Genomic DNA, 18,901 nt, shown 5'->3' with positions numbered 1-18,901 from the left:
GTATGTTACTGTCTTCCCTGTCTTTGTGCACCCCTGGGGGGTTACCCAAGTTCATTTCTAGCAGGTGGATTTAGACGGGAGTTACTTAACGCTTGACCGCCAGTTTTGAAAAAAAAGAAAGAAAAAAACGCTGCTTCCTATGTCTATTAAAGGAAGCTCCAATTTCTCTCTCTCTCTCTCTCTCTCTCTCTCTCTCTCCCTTCTCTTTTCCTCTCTCTTCCTCTCTCTCTTCCTCTCTCTCTGCCCCCCCCATCCCTCTTCCCCTCTCTCCCTCTCCCTCTCTCTTCTTTTTTTCCTCTTCTAACCAGACAGCGGGAGGGTTTCTGGCTCCCAGCCAGCCCAAAAGCCTCTAAGTGTTTTGCACTTGTTTCAGGGAGTAGCTGCCCGGGGATTTTTCAGCATTTTCACTAGAGAACAAAGAGTTCTTTACAAAGGGAAGGGTGGGGGGGGGGGGAGTGAGCTTAATGTCTGATATATGTTTTTCTATTTTTATTAGTTTTTCGCCTAAAAAGAAAGAGACAGGAACAGAACATTCACTCTATAAAGACACAAAGACATTCAAAAGAAATCCAGTTATCTTTTCTCCCCATCATCCCTATATATATATATATGTACATGAAAAAATTAAAAAGAAAAAGACTAATTAAGTTGCATATGTTGCTCTTTTCTCCTCTTTTAATCTTTCCAAATCCAACTGTTCTTATGCTCACTTTATGCTATTTTTTTTCTACTCACAATAAAAGTTGTTCAGGATGCATCTTCTCTTATCATCTCTTTACCCTTTCTGGGTCGCCAAAATCTTGTGGAAGAAAGAACAAAAGTCCATCAAATAATCAATTTGGTGACTAGAACATCTTCTACTTTTGCCACTTGGGTAAAAAGTTAATTATGGAATTTGGGTTCCCAAAATACCAATGGGGTACATCAGTTCATTCGATCTCACAAGTTTTTGCATCCATCTGTTTAAAAGGTACCACTTGTGTCACTTGTCAGTTATTAAGAAAAGGTAGTGAGGGAGCAGATATTTGTATTTTATTTTTGTTTCTAATTATGTAAATGACAAAACCTCCAGAGAGATTTCTTGCCCCATCTATGATACACTAGTTCAAGCAAAATATAGTCTAGATGGAGATTTTGTCAACGATTCTGATTGCCACGTAGCTTTGTGTTCTCCATTTCAATTTTTGCCTATGCATGTATATTTTTACCATGAATTTGTGTTGTAGCAAACATTTCAGAATGCTTATCATTTTCAAATTAATGCTCCAACAAAAGAAAAAAGAAATCAGATGTGAGCTGTATGTGTAAAATGTAGTAAACAATTTTATCTTTTATATATGCTGTACATTTATATCTTTATGCTAATATCCTGGATTTGTAAACCCAAGATAATGTTTTCTTTCTAAAAGTTCTCCTCTTAATGCATTTATATGTTGATTGTCACTTAGAAATCTTTTTAAGGTACATTATAGACACAAAACTAAACAAGGGGAACAATTCTCAAGCTCTACAAAAATCCTTAAATATATATTATGTACCGTTCCTAACTACAGATAACTGTTTTGCTAAGTAGAAAACAGCTACAACAGTTGTTTCAAGAATCAGAAACTCTTTTCTTTTTTTTTTTCTATTAACTGAAAATAAAATCTATTCATATCCCTGGGGAGGGAAAATGTAGGGGAAAATATAGATATATACATTTTCCATAATTATAGAATGCATTTATGTAACTGCTTCTTAAGGGTGTAATACGTATCAGGGCAGAGTGTGATGCTTCATCAAAAAACCCTCCTGGCTGGGAGGTGTGAGTGCCTTATGTTTGAAGTAACTTGATAACAAGGAGTCTTTTCGGGAAACCTTACTATGTATGTGTTGCCTCAGTAATGATCCTCAGATAAAAAACAAGTACTAGGTGGCCAGTGTTAGCACTTGAACTCACTGAAAGATATTAGAAGTAGGGGAACTTTTGGCAAATCGAGAATTTTCCAGGGTAACTCACTTCTTACACTTACATGTTTTCTTTAGGAATATTCTTGAATTGCTTTCAGACTTTTCTGTATTTTTGTAGAATTTTTTAATGCTTTTAATAGTGCTTAAGGAGAAAAATACTTTTAAAAAGAATGTCATCCAAATAAGAGAAACTCAGTCTTTAAAAAGTTTTATATTGAAGGCAAGAGTTGTTTTGGTTTTGCTTTTTTCCTTTTTGCTTGTGTTTTATTTTTTCCTCCTGAATTCTTTTGTTGCTGTGGGCTGTTGTCCCTGCATTTTTAATTTTTCATTTGGTACCCCCCCCTCCTTTTTTTTTCTTTTTTCTTTTTCTTTTTGGTCTGTTTTTGATGTGACCAAGGGGGTCTTTGAAAGGGGCAGAGGGACTGGGATAACAGGCTGTTACTGAAAGCTGCACTAGCTCTTCTTGATCCCAACTCAGGCAGCTCCTATCAGCTAGTTGTGCCGCCAAGAGTACAGTGACAGGTGATAGCTGTCATTCTGGGATTCTTCGTGGATCTGACCTGAGAGTAACACATTCACAGTCGAGGAGAAAAGGGAAAAAAAATAGAGGAGGAGGAAAGAAAAGCTCTTTGAGCTGGAATACACTGGCCCTTTCTTCCTGTAGGCAATCCGCTCCAGTTCTTGGCGACGTGTCCTGCACTATCAGATATCATATGACTTTTTATTTAGATTCCTTTTCGGAGAATGGCCTGTTAGGACTCTGTTTGTTTTCTTTTATTTAATTTCCTTCTCCCCTCACCCACTAGTTTTGCGTATCTGTGTGTGTCAGAGCGTGTGTGCGCGCATGCATATGTGTGTGCAATTTTTATCTTTGTTTTTGTTCTGTTGATCTGATGCTTTATTTAAAGACAAAGCTTTAATTATTTCAGTATACTGGTTTAATTATTTGCCAAAAAGAAACCTCATTCTAGGCTTTTTGGGGGGTCCATTTTTAAACACATCCATTAACACATGAGGCTGGAGATCCTACATGCTTGTTGGTCTGCCCTTGGCCCACTCCCTCACCTTAATTTAACCCTCCCCTTCATCAGCATGCACAGCAGTATAAGTTAGGAAACACCTGTGCTGAGTTGAGAGAGAAATAAAAGTAGAAGCAACTTCTTCAAATTTGCACTCCTAGTTTCACTTTAATAAACTTTTTTTAATCGTTGATTTTTTTTTTTTTTTGGCACCCTCTGTTAAGCTTGAAAGCATCAGAGATAGTGAACGATGTGTCTGTGGAGCTTTTGTGAGGCCAGCTGAGCACCCTTGGAAAGTAGAGCAGGAGCTGAAATTCATTCAGAGACTTAAGAATTAAGTAAGAGATTTAAATAAGATCTGTGAGATCTGCGAGCTGTTCAGGGTTTGGTGATAGATGGTAAAATGGAATGCTTAGGGATATTCAAGGAAGAGAAAAATTTTCAACCAGGAACGAAACAGGCATTTCTACTGCAATTCATACTTTAAAAACCTTCTTTTATCAAATTTTTATTTTATGTATCTCAAAATTTAATCAATTGGTATGATTGCCTTCTTTTCCATGCTTGCTATGAAAAGCAGATGAATTGTGCTGATATTATTACTGGGTTTCTCCTAAATTTTTGTTGTATTTCTTTTTCAGCTTTAAAGAGTTCTGATTTTAGTTAGCAAAAGAAAAATAAAACTTGTCTAGGTATGCATATGGTTGTATACACATTATTCTTATCTATATATAATATATCCTGTTTGTATCAGGATATAATTTTTGTATAGTTACATGCAAGACTGCCTTGAAAGTTCAGATGACCATTACATTCTTTAAACCCATAGTTTTTAGTTTCTTGTTAGTTTCTCTAAAATTATATTTTACAGACCTTAAATTTGTAATGCCTTATCATAGCCAGAGGTGAATTTTGTTGAAACTTGGAGAAAAATTTATTCCACCCCTTTAAGCGTACCCAAAAGGGAAGAGAGAACTATTTTTCGTTCAACAAAAAATTTTAAAAGCCTTTTTTCCTTCAGCGGAAAACTCCAAAACAGCTTTGTCTCAGAACGTTAAACTTGGCATGGATAAAAAAATGTGAGTTTTGCTTTGTTTGAGGAAATTTGTTTTTGAAACAACAACGTTATAAATATTTTTAAATTGCCTGCTGAGCATGCGCTGTATCTGACTTTATTCATAGTTTTAAACACACACCAAAGTGCAGTCTTCTGAATGGCCACAGGTAAGGCTGTTGATTTGTATGATCTTTCGCAGAGGCACCTTCTGTGAGTCTACTCAGTTTTCCAGAAGGGAAAAAGGCGAGAGCTGAGTTTAGACCTGGACGCCTTTCTAAATATCATAGAGCAAAAGTAAATTGCCCCATTAAGGCTTGCACATTACACTTAGGGTAAGTACTATTCAACTTTCCTTTTTTATAGGAGTTGCCAGCCTTAACTTTTCGGCTCAATACGAGCAGCGTAAATTAAGAAAAAAAAATTAACTCAATCAGATATTTCACTGAAATAGAAAATTTGCAGATTTTAAAGGGTATCTATTGTGCATAAATTTGGGGATACGAGAATTTGCCAGTGAAATGATAGCAGCTCTGTGCTTACAGAGCAAAGATGTGCTAGTCTGAACATGCCTGATCTCATCTAGAATCGAAAGCTAAATCTAGGTGGGCCTGTAATAATACCAGAAAAGGAACACATGTATCTTTTGTGCAACCTTTTTTTTTTTTTTTTTAAAGCTAGGCTTCCAAAGGGAATGACAAAGAAGCAGGTTCTCCTCTTGCTTAATAAGTAGTCATACTTTGCCTCTGGAGATATGTATTTCCAGTTGTTTTAGTTGTTTTGTTTTGTTTTGTTGTTGTCATTGCTATCGAAGAATATTCTTTCCTGTCAGTGATTATTAACACTTTCCGTTTTTCAGACTGCTTTAACTCTGTTTGATGTTTCCTCACTTGGTTACCTTTCTCAAGTCTGCGATGACCCTCTCAGGCTTTGCCATTCTTAACGATTCTTACCAGAATATACTTACTCATTAGCTGTTTTGTTATAGTTATGGTGGAGATAATCTTGTTTTTCAGACCTTTATAACTACGCAAACAAATTACCTTTTGAGGTGAAATTTCTCATAGTTATCCTTGACACAGAACTGAACTTGTCTTGAAAAGGCTTGAAGAAAATCCAATTAGCCGTTTTTTGAGAACTGAATATTCTAATAAATGCAAATGAATTATTTTACAAAATACTTATTGATGTGCAATGCTTTTCTAATCTGTTTTTCTTTTCGTGCTTTAAAACAGAACCTGAAAATTAAATGTGTTAAAAAGAAAGAAAGAAAAAGAAAGAAACCTGCCAGGTTAATGCTGATATTTTAAATACCCAATTTAAAATAATTCTCAAAGTTTGAATTTCTTTGCAACATATCACCTTTCAGTGTCAGTCAGTAATACCTGTGCAGGTATATATATACATTCACACCCACAGGGAAACATGAACCCACTTTACACTTACATTAATTCTATTTTAACCTATAAGAGAAAAGGTTAGCATTACTGTAAAACTTTTGTTAATTCATTGTATTTTATTTTTCTGTAATAAAAAATTCACTGAACTATTGCTTTCATCCAATTATAGATATACTTAACACCTATTTATATTCAAATATTTTATCTTAATTTATAAAGTATTTTTATAAGTCTCATACGCTGCTGAATTTTATGCAGCTATGTGAACGTTTAAGTTTTTTCTGATACAATTCGCTTTGTTCCGAATCTGTTACTGTGTTAGAAGTTTTTTTCTTTCCCAATCTAGAGAAAGTATGGCCATCTTTTCCTATATGTGATATCTGTATGTCTTCAGTATTCTGAAGAAGAGATTTTTTAACCTGCAATCTCTTGGAAAGCTTTCAAACAAGTGGGAGAAGTAATCTTTACTTTGCTTCTCCTTGATCCATCTGTTTGCCCTCACTGTACCACCCGTCACCACCAGCAACCCTGAAAAAAACAACAATAATAAATATGATATGATAATTTTTCTGATCACAGAACCAGGAAATACCAAAGAAAATTGTGGCATATGTAGGAAAATGCCAAGAGCTTCTCCAGTAAGATCAGCTGTTTTTATACTTTTTTTTTCCTCTTGAATTTTGTTTGTGACTTTTTTGGCTTGCTGAAGCACATCCCCATAATCTTACAAAGCCACAGCAAATTCCCAATGCCACAACAATACTGTGCAGCCGGGGAGAGGCCAGAAGAGCTGATCCTGGGTGGCTGCAGGCTTCCCCAGCAATGGTGCAAGGCAGGAGGAGTAAGTAGGCTACTCTTCTTTTCGCTTCTTACCTAGGCTGCCCAACCTGCCACCTAGAGATTTTCTTTCTGTAGCTTTCTCTTCAACTGTCTGAGGCATTTCCTTCAACAACCAATGACTTTCTACTTCCAAGGGATGGTTCATATAGCAAAACATCCATTTTTATTTTATATTGCAACATGGAAAGCTTTGAAAATTGGAGGGGCAAAGGAAAGGGGCTCAGGGTATCTGAGAAATATCCCAAATGGCATTAGATTCAAAGCTGTTTTTCATGGTTGCTCAGGTCTATAACTTTTCTGTTCTCTCCAGAGCCTCTAAGTGGTTGAAAGTAGTGAATGGGATAACTATAGGGTACACACTATGATCTAACTGATTCAGTAGATGGAGCTCTTCTCCTTAAGTCTGTATTTAAATTAACGTCCCACTCTAGTTTGTGGGGCTCTCTCTTTTAAGGTGTGTCATACTACACACATAAAATTGAGGCCTGCATAGCTAGAGAAGAGATTTCCTGGCGCTTTTCGAGAGACATGAAGCATTTGTTCTGAAATGCAAACAGTGCAGGGGAGCACTAGGGTGGGGTGGGAAGGGAAATGGAGTTTACCTATCTAAATTTCTCTCTGTGTTTGTTGATATTCATAAGTGTGAAATTAAATCCTAGCAGTTATTGTGGAATACACTTATTCATTAGCTAATTTGTAAATGTAGAAAAATATATTGCACATGCAGGATTTTGGTGATATTCATTGCAAATCTTCCAAGCTATCTGAACTGTGCAGATCTCCTTTCATTTGATTCTGCAAAAGCATCTTAATACTGTAATGCAGTTGTTTCATCTAATTAGTCTAGAGAACCTGAATAAAATGTTACAAGTTCTGAATTGTGACAGCCCAGTGGAAGGCAAAGTAGGTGTGTTAGTAAGGTGCCTTTGTGGAAGCCAAAATATTTTCAGCAATAACTGAAAATAGATTTCCAGTATCTGTTTTAATGGGGGAAGAGCTACTTGTTTATTTCTTTTTAAATTAATTGAAATGAATAATTGCCACAAAATTTTTGTCAGTATTACATTGTTTTCAGTACCAATAGAATAAGTTTGATCATGTCTCTTCCTGGTACCAAGTGGAGAAATATATGTACACTGTATGTAATAAATTATCTTCCTTAGTGGAATGTCTTCTCACAGATTGGAGATATTACTGAATATCTCTTGTTAAATCTTGATAAGATCATTTGGCCAAAGTAGAACTGGTCTTGGCTTTGGTACCAAAAGAAATAGCATTTTTAAAAGACTTGGATTTCCTTTGCATACCACGTGTCTGAGTTTGATACAGTCCAGGGAAATAGAGAGGATGAGACGAAATTATTCCTAAGCAGCCGCCGTAGGCCAAACACTGAAACGGTGCCAACCTGGACCAATCAGGCCGGCTTCTCAGAAGATACATGCTTTTGTCAAACACTTACATGAAGAAAGAGAGAGAGGAAGTTCGTGAAACTGTATTTGTGTGGATATTCTTCACTGATTTCAATAAAGTGCAGGGTAATAAATTCGATGATTTTTATTCTTTTGTAAAGCAGAAAATCTGAGTTTTTCTGGGCAGCTAAGGTTCTCTAAATGTTGTACTGTGACATCTTTTAAACAAAACTATCCTTTCGAATTTAAGCAGTGAAAAACTTCTCACAAAGAGCAAAGAGTAAAATTGATGGAAACTCAGAATCAATTCCAAACCCATTTCTGGCATGATGAGAATAACATTTGTGCTGTGTTTAAAGTAGTTTAAAACAAGAAAATGATAAAATGATCAATATACTTAAAGCCAAAAATAACCAGGAGAGAACAATCTGTAATCCATTCTCAGTCTGAAACCCCACACTACTTATTGAACATGAAAATAAACAACTATATATTTTATAAGGTGGCACTGCAAACCTTATAACATATAAACAGTAATGGTGAGATGCCAGGCTTTCAGCCCTTTATTTAAGCTATGTGTTTAGAATTTAGTCAGGCAAAAATTCCTGGACTTAAACTATTATACATTTATTTGTTTCTACATACCATGACCATAAAAAGAACAAACATTAAGGAATATATAGATTGTCGCAGTGAACTACATTGCCACCTTACAGTTTATGTACTCTGTTTATTTTGAAAAGAAAAAAGGTTTTAACTACAGCAAAAGAATATTTTAGGTTAGAAAGTCAGTTAATTGCTCAATGTGGAACAGATTTAATATTTCTTTAAAAATACCTTGACTCCTGACTAATGTATTAAATTCAACACATACATAAATATAAACCATACATATTTTATACTTATTGCTTTAATGGATTGCTTTAAAAGACTAACTTGACACTAATGAATTTTGAACCTGTGGATTCAAGGTCAGTGAAATGCTGCTGTCCAAGTTTACAAAAATCTCTCTAGACTTAAGATTTTGCTCTAATAAATAATGTTCTTACCAATTTTTCAGAGGCACTTGACTGGGTATATATTTATTGATCAGATAAAATAAAATTGTCCATCTAGATTTTTAAAATTCCAGCTGAAGAACTTAAAATAACAACAAATTGCATAGGCACACAATTTCATTGAACTGAGGTGCTGTAGGAATGATGATAATTCTAATGAGCACTGTGACGAATGCAACTACAATGAAGCATGTTTGATTACATCAGTAAGAGTGAACTCAATGGGCAAGGTCAGAAGGGTGAGACATAGAAGTCATGACAGAGTGGGGGCTAATGATTAAAGTTATGGGAGCTATTTAAAGCCTATAGCTGGGTGCAAAATTAACAGATATGGAAAATAAGAGTCAATCAATTCTAAATATGGACAGTACTTTTTCCTATAGGATATAATTAATTGTAGAATTTACTATTGCAAGGATTTATAACAACATCATAAGCTTTGGTTGTCCAGTGTGATAGTAGATGTAAAGAGCTGTTATGCACATCTGCTTAAAGATTTATATAAGTGTAATTGTTATAGCAACTTGTTATGCTATTGTTTGAAGTTGAAAAGCTCTGCTTTAAGCGTCGACAAAGCAAATGTCAGCATCAGAGAATCATAATCACTATATCTTGGAGCTTGAAGGAGCTTTAGATATCTCAATATGGGTGAGTGGGTTAACCAACTCTTCAGAATGGAATATTGGAATATCTGGTCGAGGACCATGTAGAATTTGAAAATGCATATATATTACAATGTTTTATATTTGGAAAACAAAATTTACAAGAAAAACTTAACAAAATAGAGAAAGTAAAGCTCTACAAAATTATTTGGACTAATGGTACTATATATTGCATTCTGTGAACCAGGAATTTCAAATAGGGAGGAGTAGAAGGATCTACATTAAAACAAGGTTTTATTTTTATCAAAAAAAATTTGGTGAGGGGGTTGTCCAACAGATTAAGAAATGATATTCAGGCTTAAACTACTCATTTTGCCAATAAGAAAACTTAAACACAGAGAAGAGATAAAATGTTTTCAAGATGAGCAAGGCAAAACTGGGACCAGAACTCAAGTTTTCTAACTCACGTTTTCTTGACGTACTCCTATGCCAAAAGGCTGACCACTAAAACTAATTTATAAAAATAAAAAGTAAGTGATATCCCACTTTGAAGAAGTGGAAGAAACCAGACCCTCAGGGTTTCTATTTCTATGCCAGTAACCTCACCTCGGATGTGGCAGGGACAAATATGTGTGATCAGGATAAGGCATTCTGAGGAATGAAGGAAAACACACCCAAATGCATTGTACTCCCTAGAGACTCTGGAGTTAACACTGCTGCCCAGACCTCCATAGCCTTGTATCTCACTTTTTTTTCTCCCTCTATCCCCACCAAAAAATAAATAACAAGAAAAGAAAACTTTTGAGAAATTATAGTCAGAAGATCTTTTGGAAAGAAGTATTTCTTTGTAGAAATATTCCTGTACAGATTGGTATATTTTACTATCTTATCAAAGTATGAGTTCTAATGAGACATTGATGATTCAACAGGTTTATGAACATTACAAACTGGAACAATCCTTGTTTCCTAAGTGCACACCACATTTTCCCATCCTTGTTCCTTTTCTCCTAGTATTCCCAAATAGAAACACATTCTGCCTCCTTTATTTCTACAACACTTTGTATCTTTTAATGACCCTTGTCATATTTCATTTTATATGCAAGCCATTTATGTATTTATTTGTAATGTAAAGAACAGGTCTACATAATTTTAGGCAATGTACTTAATTTTACTGGGCCTCACTTTCCATGTCTGTAAAGAGAAAAACGGCATCTGCCTTCCTGGGATACTATAAGAATTCCATGAAATGTAGTATATAAAGTGCTTAGCAGAATGACTAGCACAAGGTTATCACTCATCATTGTTGTTATTGTTATTGCTACTATTACTTATTAATATTCCCCTGCCTCTGATTCTTTCCCATGTATATACTTCTCGAGGTCATAGATTGACTTAATTCATTATCTCCTCATGCAATGAACACAATGATTTTTGCGTAACGGGAACCTAATAAAAATATATTGAATCTTTTTATAAAAGTCCATATTGGACCTATTATTTCCCTACAAAGATCCTTAAATCCTGTCCTGGAAGTTTAAAATAGTGGTGGTCATGGCCAGTGCCTGACCCATGTACATTGTAAAATGCAATAGTGTTGCTTGCTGTGGACTGTCGGAGCCACATGATTTTTCAGGTTCCCCACAGACCCCCAACTGCTTAAGATTGCTCTTTGCAGCATCCCCAGAAGTGTCAGCTTATATTTCTGGTACATGTGATTAATGAGCTTGTTACACCTCTGTCTGTAGCCTAAACTAGAAACTTTCACTTTGGAGAGCAGGTCAAGATATCGAATTTAATTTTGGTTGCATCTGTTATAAGCCAATTGTGTATTCATTACATTTATAGATTCCCTCTTCAGCCATATATTTTCATGGCTGTTGAGAGCACCTGAATCTGTGTTGAATGTCCTTAGATTTTACTTTGGAGACCTGAAAATGAGACAGTGAGATCTTTTTGATAGCTAGCTGTCATCTTTGGCATTTTCTTCCCTTTAGTGTGTAATCTGGTCTAAATTTGAAGAAGGGGGCAAGTATAGCATTTTTATCTAGCTTGAATATGGCATGGTAATTCTGTATTAATGAGGTCAATGGTAAATGCAGTTCAGCTACACATTTCTGTTTTTCCAGACATACAAACACATTCTGTGGAAATAGAAAATGTCTAAAAAATGGAAATGATAAAATAACTTGAGACCTGTAAGGGTAGAGATATAACATTAAATGTATGGGTTTAGCTGTTAGCAGAGCAACATACAAAGTGGACTCTGAGTATGTATGGATCTTACCAGTCCTTCAAGGTTTCAGTGGATAGCAAGAAAATGAAAAAGAGGTAGATCACATGAACATGGCAGAGGAGAGACTGACAGCAGGGTGTGCTCAAGTCAGAAGGAATGTTGCATTTTAATCAGCCAGAAGTTCCATTTATTTGAGAATGAGCTGGTATTTGTGAGGGGAACAAGGTCACATTTATTAGAACTGGTAATTCAATAAAGGATTTTGACTTTGCCAGAGTAATGGTGTTGGCATCAAGAGAAGAAAGTTTTGCAGATTTCTGTGTGTGCACTTGCTGTTACTGGTGTTCCTGGTGGGTGGCTGAATCATCCTGATGGCATTCAACAGGAACCAGCTGCTGAGAATATTAAAATGCAAGCATTTATTCCTCTAGAGAGACAGTAGCATCTGCAAAGTTTTCCTATCTTGATAGTACAGATAATCCCAGGGAGCATTCTCTAGTAGTTTTCACTCTCTATTCATTTATACATTTTATTTTTATCATTAGCATTAATATCTCAAGTTCTAAATGAAGAGAAGAGTGCCTGAGTCCTGAGTCCACAACAGGCTGTAGAGATGGATAGTTAACACTTGGCCAAGAACTTGATATTGCCTCTTGGGCTTTACCTTGAATTGTTATCTAAAAGGGGGAAACTGACATTTCCCTCCCTTGGCCTGTCTTCAAAGCAAACAGTCATCCATACTCCTAGTCTTCAGCGAGCTCCATCAGTGTAAATCCTGCCCCCAGCAACCCCCACCAAACACGGGCTTTGGAGCTTTTCACTTTACTTATAAAATTTGTAAATTTGTTGCTTTCCTTGTGTGTTTGTATTTTATTTGTTTGTTTGGTTTATTTTGTTTTGTTGGTGGTTTTTTTTGTTTTGGTTTTGGTTTGGATTTTTTGAGCTACCATCAACAGTTAGGGGAAAGGGAGTTACAAAAAGGAGGTTTGGACTCAGTAATCTTCCAGGTCTTTCTGTCTCTAATATTTATGAATAATGTATTGAACTGATGGAAAAAATGTTGAATATGTTCATTATGAATTATATTCACCAGTGTCTTGCCTAGAATATAAAAGAGCAAAGCAGTTGCCGCGTAAGTAGTTCCTTACAATAAATGTAGTGGTACAACAGAGCTCTGTATCCCTTCCCATTCCACCGCGCGTCGTCCCCAAACACACGCTTTACATGTCTGAGTGGCAACTGCAGATGAGGTGCTTGATGGGATGACAGCCAGCCAAGGTTCTGACGGGTACAGGGACATTCATAGTGCAGTGGGTCTTAAACAGAAGCAGCCTTGATGAAGGTTTTGATAGTGCAGTTTCCTTTAGGAGAAATCACCGAAGCCAGTTTAACATAGCAAACATTACTCAAGTGCTTTCATGCTGCAGGGGTTATAACTCCTATCAGGAGAATTGAAACTTATAATTTTGCCCCTGATTTTTAAAAAACAGTATGAATAACTAATTTGTCAGCAGTGTTACATTCTAAGTGAGCCAGAGTGGCAGAAAATTCAGAACTATTTATTATATTTAGCTTCAAAATTCATTATATACTTGTCTCTGTTGGTTTTTCTTCATAATTATGTTTTGTTTAGAATTTATCAAAATAAAATTGTATTTTCTAAGCATTTACCAGATGACATTGAGAAACAGTAACCAGAAGCATGACAAGAGGCAAGAAATCTTTTTAGTCACACAAATAATCGACAAAAGAGATAATAAAGAGTAAAAGTAATAGCAAAATAGTTTTTCCCTGGCCAAAAAACAGTGAGGCCCATTATTTATCAAATATGTCACCGTAAGTGATATGCAAATATGTGCCAAAATAGAGAAAGACCATCTAAGGTCAGGGACTCAGAGAGGACAGCCCTAATGTAGAGAATAGTTCCAAGTTAAAGCAGTTCAACAGGAAGGTGCACAGAAAGCTCTGGCTTTTGTCTGATATCCCAGGAGAATAGCAGAGTGTTGATGAGCAGGTTCTGCCTCCAAAAAGCTCTTCCTTCCCGTGGTATCACTTCAGAGCCTTTGGACTAGCTCTTGCAAGAGAAGGGTCCAAGACAGCACTCGTACCAGTATCAACTTTATAGTGACATTAATTCAAATAAACTGTCCCAGCGTTATCTATCCTTTTACCTTTCAGAAATAAGCTTTTTTTCTCCCCTATGCTCTCTTTAGGAGCTGAAACCCATCAAAGCCTGTGAAGAGCAAGTGTAAATTTAGAGCAACCACATTTATCAATAGTTTATAATAATCTCAGAGGAGAAGCAGAGAGAAGAAGAAAGTAAGAGGGAATGAGAGAAATAGTGAAATTTTTTTCAGGAATATTACATTACCCATTATTTAGATCAAGTCACTCAAAAACAATAAAGGATACCCAATTCCATAGTGGTATAATATAAGAGCAGATGTGGGAGGATTTTTTTTCCCCCAGCTCCACCCTTTCTTACAGGACAAATAGCTTAACCTATCTGTGTAATAGTGTATTTGTCAAATAAATAGAAAACCATCTGTCCTCATCTACTTCACAGCAGTATTGCTAAGGCTGATTGTGCACATATATATTAATGTATATATTGTAGCTATCTATTTACAGCAGGGGAAAATGATTTTAAAATAAATGAATCAGAGTTTTATGTGTGTATCCATTGTGAAGGTCAGTCACTTTAAAAAAAAAAAAAAAGTAAGACCTTCTCTGCTAATCACCATTTGTTAAAACACTTGAAAATGATGACTGAGCCTATATCACCTCTGTGAAATGGAAGACTTTTGAAATCTAAGCATGATTATAGGGATTCAAACACATTTCCATCTACTTATGGACCCTAATGGCCTTATGCAGAGCAGCAATACAAACCTATTAAGCCAAATAAAAGATTAGCTTTGCCAATAGATATCTTTTAAAAAATCCTAAATCAAGGATATAGCAATTGATCTAGTGTCAAAGTATAATTCTGGCTGTAGGAGTGAACTGGTTCTCTATATTAGATATTTTTCTTTAATGGGACAAAGATATATAGAAAGGACAGAATTAAGTTTCAACCTGTACAAACATCCTAGGCATCTGCTACTGGTCTATCCACTCAAGAAGTAGGCTAAGTATATATAAAGTCCCTAAGATCATTGGAAAAGAGGCCACATTCATTTCACTTTGGACTGCTGTTATTCTTTTGATGTCGGTCTAAGATCTTTAAATCTCTCCTTTCTTCATACATACATACATTTTTTAGACATGATGTTACCCTCCAATAGCTTTTCACCAGGCCCATTCCAAGCATCCAGGAAAGAGAAACTTAGCTTCCATGGAGAGTGAAGTCATCGCTTCAACTTAGCATAATAAGAAAGGGAGCAAGCATACTGTTGGTGAAATGAGGGAGTTTCTGCTAGGCTATGACCAGATTCTTCTGTTTCTGCTATTTTTTCTCTAACTGAAAAGAGTTATTGTGGTAATTCACCTGTACTTCTGAACCTGTGTGCATATACCCAAGACCTACTCAAGGTAAAGCCAGAAAGAGATTAAGAGCAGACTTCCATCCAGGGGACTCAGCTTCTTTTTAGTGACTTCTGCTTGTTTTGTTGTTGTTTTTAAATAAATTTGTGTTTTTAGAAAATATGTTTGAATTCCCAGACATTGATATCCTGGGCATCCTTAGGTTGTGACAGAAGCACGGATTAGTGACTGTGACAAATGTCGCAGAAGCCAGTGCAGTTGCAATCTATCAAATATGTTGGCAGACCCCAGGATTTTCTGATCCTTGTTGCAGAATTCAGTTGTGTCCTCACCATAGGAAGACAGGGTTAACTGAGAGTTTTGAGACTTGTGGTGCATGCTTTTCCATTTGGGTCTTGGTAGCTCAGGGACTGGAATACCTTGGTAAAAACAATAACTAAAACTAGGGCCAGCTTCATGGGGTATACAACCTGTGCAGTTGCACAAGGTCCCATGTTTGGACGGGCCCTATGCCTGGCTTAATGTGCTTCTGTTGCTGTCCTGAAATTCCTAATAATTATTTAATAAGGAGCCCTACTTTTTTATTTTTCCTTGAGCCCCACAAATTATAGAGCTGGTCTTGCCTAGAATTTATCTTTCCCTAGCATACCAATTGAAGATATCAGTCATTTTTTCTCTTACTGAAAATAATCCCTTTTTCAATTCCTCAAAAGTTAATTCCTCCATTAAACACTTCGAAGATTTCTGTCCACATAATGTGGTTCAGAAGAACTCATCTCTCCTTCTTCCCTCCAAGCACCTTGAGATGATTATGATCAAGGTGATCTTGTTTTGTAATCAGAAACTCTACAGCTATCTCAGCCAAGTTTGTTTTTTTCTTTTTTTTTTTGGCAAGGAGTGAATACTAGGGAGAAATAGTTGTATCATAGTAGTGAGGGCTTTGGCCTTTATTGGATCATTAAAATAGGCTTCAGTCATTAAATTGAGGTTTTAAAATGAGCACCTAACATTAAGATTATCTTAGCCGAGGTACCTCCCAACCGTCATGTGATCAAACACATGCATGTATGCTAAAAACAAGCCGATCTCTCAGCTCTGGCCCTGGGCTTCTGCCTCTCTCAGACCCCCACCAGTGCTACTGCTAGCTATGTGTTCTGTGGCCTTCCCCTCATCTTCCCTTCTGCTTTCAGCTCAGATCAATCCTTTTATTCTTCTTACTCAAAACACAACTGGCATTAGCAGGCGGCAGTTCCTCACTTCAGTCTACATGTAACATCTAAAGAGACTACTTCTTGCTGAGTTTTGTACATACACACTAATGCCTGCCACTATATTGATGAGTGTGAATTACAGAATTGTAAGGCCTGGAGCAGATCCCAGAGATGTATGGGCCTGTCCACACTGACAGTTTGTTAGGACCAAGCCTTAATCCAGAAAATGTAGGCCTCCTGACTCCTAGTCAGGTATGCTTTGGATAACTCAAGGGGTGTTCCACATTCCTGAAAGATAAATTCCACATGACTGGCTCCTAAACCTGTTTTCAAGCACCCATGAGTGAAAGGAGGAGGAGAAGAAAAAGAAATACCTACATATAAATAAATATTTTATAGGAGCTGAGAAAAGAGTGCTGTGTAACAAGGAGCCTTACTGGCCACCATGAGCTCTAGTTAGCCGCTTCAAGCCTATAAAATACTTCCTATTACTAATAATATCTTCAGGGCTGTTGGAAGGATCTGGAGAGATGCTTACCTAACACAAAGCCTAACTCACTTGGAAGCTGAGGAAGGGTTAATTTCTTCTACCTCTTCCTCCTCCTTCTTCTTTGCCCTTACTTTCACACATTTTTTCCTCCCTCCTCTAGGAAAGGAAGGAAAACAGAAGGGATCTGATGGAGAGATAGTCTTTGTGAGTTTAAATTATAGGAGATTAAGCTACTCTCACCTCAACCAAGTAGGCTGTAGTTTGCTGACCTCCTGTTGAGGAACAGCACAACCATGGAGCAACAGAAGAGCCAAAGGCATTTTTGATAAACCATGGCATCTCTCAAGGGATTTTTTTAGTGGTTCACCAGCTCCAGACATGGCCCTGGGCAAAAACTGCAATAAAGACTGGGTTCTTTTCAGTCCTTGTCACCCACTTCATCTTCTCCTCTGCCAGCAGAGCCTAGGGTCCTTGTGTTAGTTAATCTGATTCCTTCCTTCAGCTTCCCCTGTTCCAGAATTATCCCTATCCCTCCCTCCAGCTCCACTTCAAAACTGCTTTACACTGAGATAACTCTCTTGGAGTTGAAGTGGTTACAGCATCAAGGCGTAAATGGCTTAACCCCTCCGTGGTATGTTTGCATCTCAGAAGAAGTGCTGGAAAACCTTTTTTAACAAGGGGACTTTTCTTCTTGCAGGCTCAGAATCAGCTATGTTCCCAATGTGGCTATACCCACCTCACCCCTTTCTTTTTTGTTTTTTAAGGGTTGAAGTCTGGCTCAATCACCCAGGCTGGAGTATAGTGCCACAATCATGGCTCGCTACAGCCTCAAACTTCTGTCTTTGCTGTAATCACACATGTGATGTGAACTCAGAAAAGCAAACTTTGTTCCTGGGGGAAAGAGAGGGAGGGAATATAGGTTTACATAGTGAATAAAACCCAGTATGATAGCAAAGAGTCTCTCTTACGAAAATATAACACAATATTACTTTTTTTGTATGAAAATAAGTTTCTATCTTGGATAGCCAAGGCCCTAACAGGTAACATTATAAGAGTACTATAAACAAATTTAAAACCCAGATGTTTTGTGATAAGTCAGGACTTCTACCTCCTGTGAACTCTGGGCATTTTGCAAATTTGAATAATCAGTCATCTCGAGTCTCCTCTTTTTACAGATGAGAGTATTGAGGCTCAGATGGGACACAGGTTTTCTTCTAGGTCACCAAACTCAACAGCAGAGCTGAGTTTGGGGCCTTTGGGCCTCTAGGGAGATCTAGCTTTTCTGTCTGATAGGGGAACTCCTAAGAGCACCTCCATCCACCCCAGCCAGCTTTCCTTTCTTCTGGTCATTTTGCTTTAACAGTTGTTGCTCCTGCGATCATCAAAAAAAAATGTTAGCACAAGAACCAAAGGGAGGCTATGGAGCATTAGAGAAATATTAGCAACTATTGAAAAGACATTTTGACCTATTTCTGTAGTTATCAATTTAATAGTATATGTTGCCAGGAAATGCACCGATGGCGGGTGGGAAGGTGGATCGCACCAGCAGCCTGTTCTCAGAGGCCCTCCAGTTACAGGAGGTGGTAATTCCAGTTAATAAAAGGGTGAACTTCAAACACATTTTAACCAAATCAAATTGTAGCGGGAAATATCATATTACTGATGTTCAAGCTGACTCACAGCTGGTAACATTAGTCAGTATATAGGCCCCAAATTCTGACTTTTCAGCATTTTCAGATGAGTTTCTGGCAGTGAGAGAGTTCCCCAGGCACATTGTTATGTAGGAATAGGAGATTTTTAGCTAACATAGGAGCTCGCATAAATGAAGAATTTTTTTATTCTCGTTAGACTTTTTATAAGATTGTCAGATATTCAAATAATATGTAACCAAGCCAAACTTCAGGTTGATAGGAAATCTAGAGCCAGGAGTTTTAATTTTTTTGTTGTTTTGTTTTTTTCTGTGACATGTTGGCAAATGATAAAAGCAATTCACTCTGCTAACCAGAGATGCTGGGCAGAATTCCCCCAACACTGATTTCATGCCATGAAAAGCACATGAAGTCTGGCCTGGCAAGGCATGGTGAGGAGCACAGGCTTTGTGTCCTACTGCTCCAATTTGAATTCCAGCTTAGTCCCTACTAGCTGTGTG

At 37.0% G+C, this 18,901-nt stretch overlaps 1 protein-coding gene across 12 annotated transcripts in view; it reads left to right on the top strand.

Annotated features, from left to right (window-relative positions):
• ZBTB20 (zinc finger and BTB domain containing 20) overlaps positions 1-18,901 on the top strand; it is an 838,685-nt gene that overhangs the window by 697,656 nt on the left and 122,128 nt on the right. Inside the window, exon 1 of one of the 12 annotated variants that reach the window (XM_054482794.2) lies at positions 4,243-4,358. The exons of the other annotated variants lie outside the window; for them this stretch is intronic. The gene's annotated coding sequence lies outside the window, so the exon portion shown is untranslated. Of the gene's footprint in view, positions 1-4,242; positions 4,359-18,901 lie in introns of those variants that run through there. 12 annotated transcript variants of the gene reach the window in all.

The sequence above is a fragment of the Pongo pygmaeus genome, chromosome 2 (genome assembly GCF_028885625.2).
Source record: "Pongo pygmaeus isolate AG05252 chromosome 2, NHGRI_mPonPyg2-v2.0_pri, whole genome shotgun sequence".
Lineage (NCBI taxonomy): Eukaryota > Metazoa > Chordata > Mammalia > Primates > Hominidae > Pongo > Pongo pygmaeus.
Note: the sequence above shows the minus strand (reverse complement) of the source record. Positions and strands in the feature narration are given on the sequence as shown.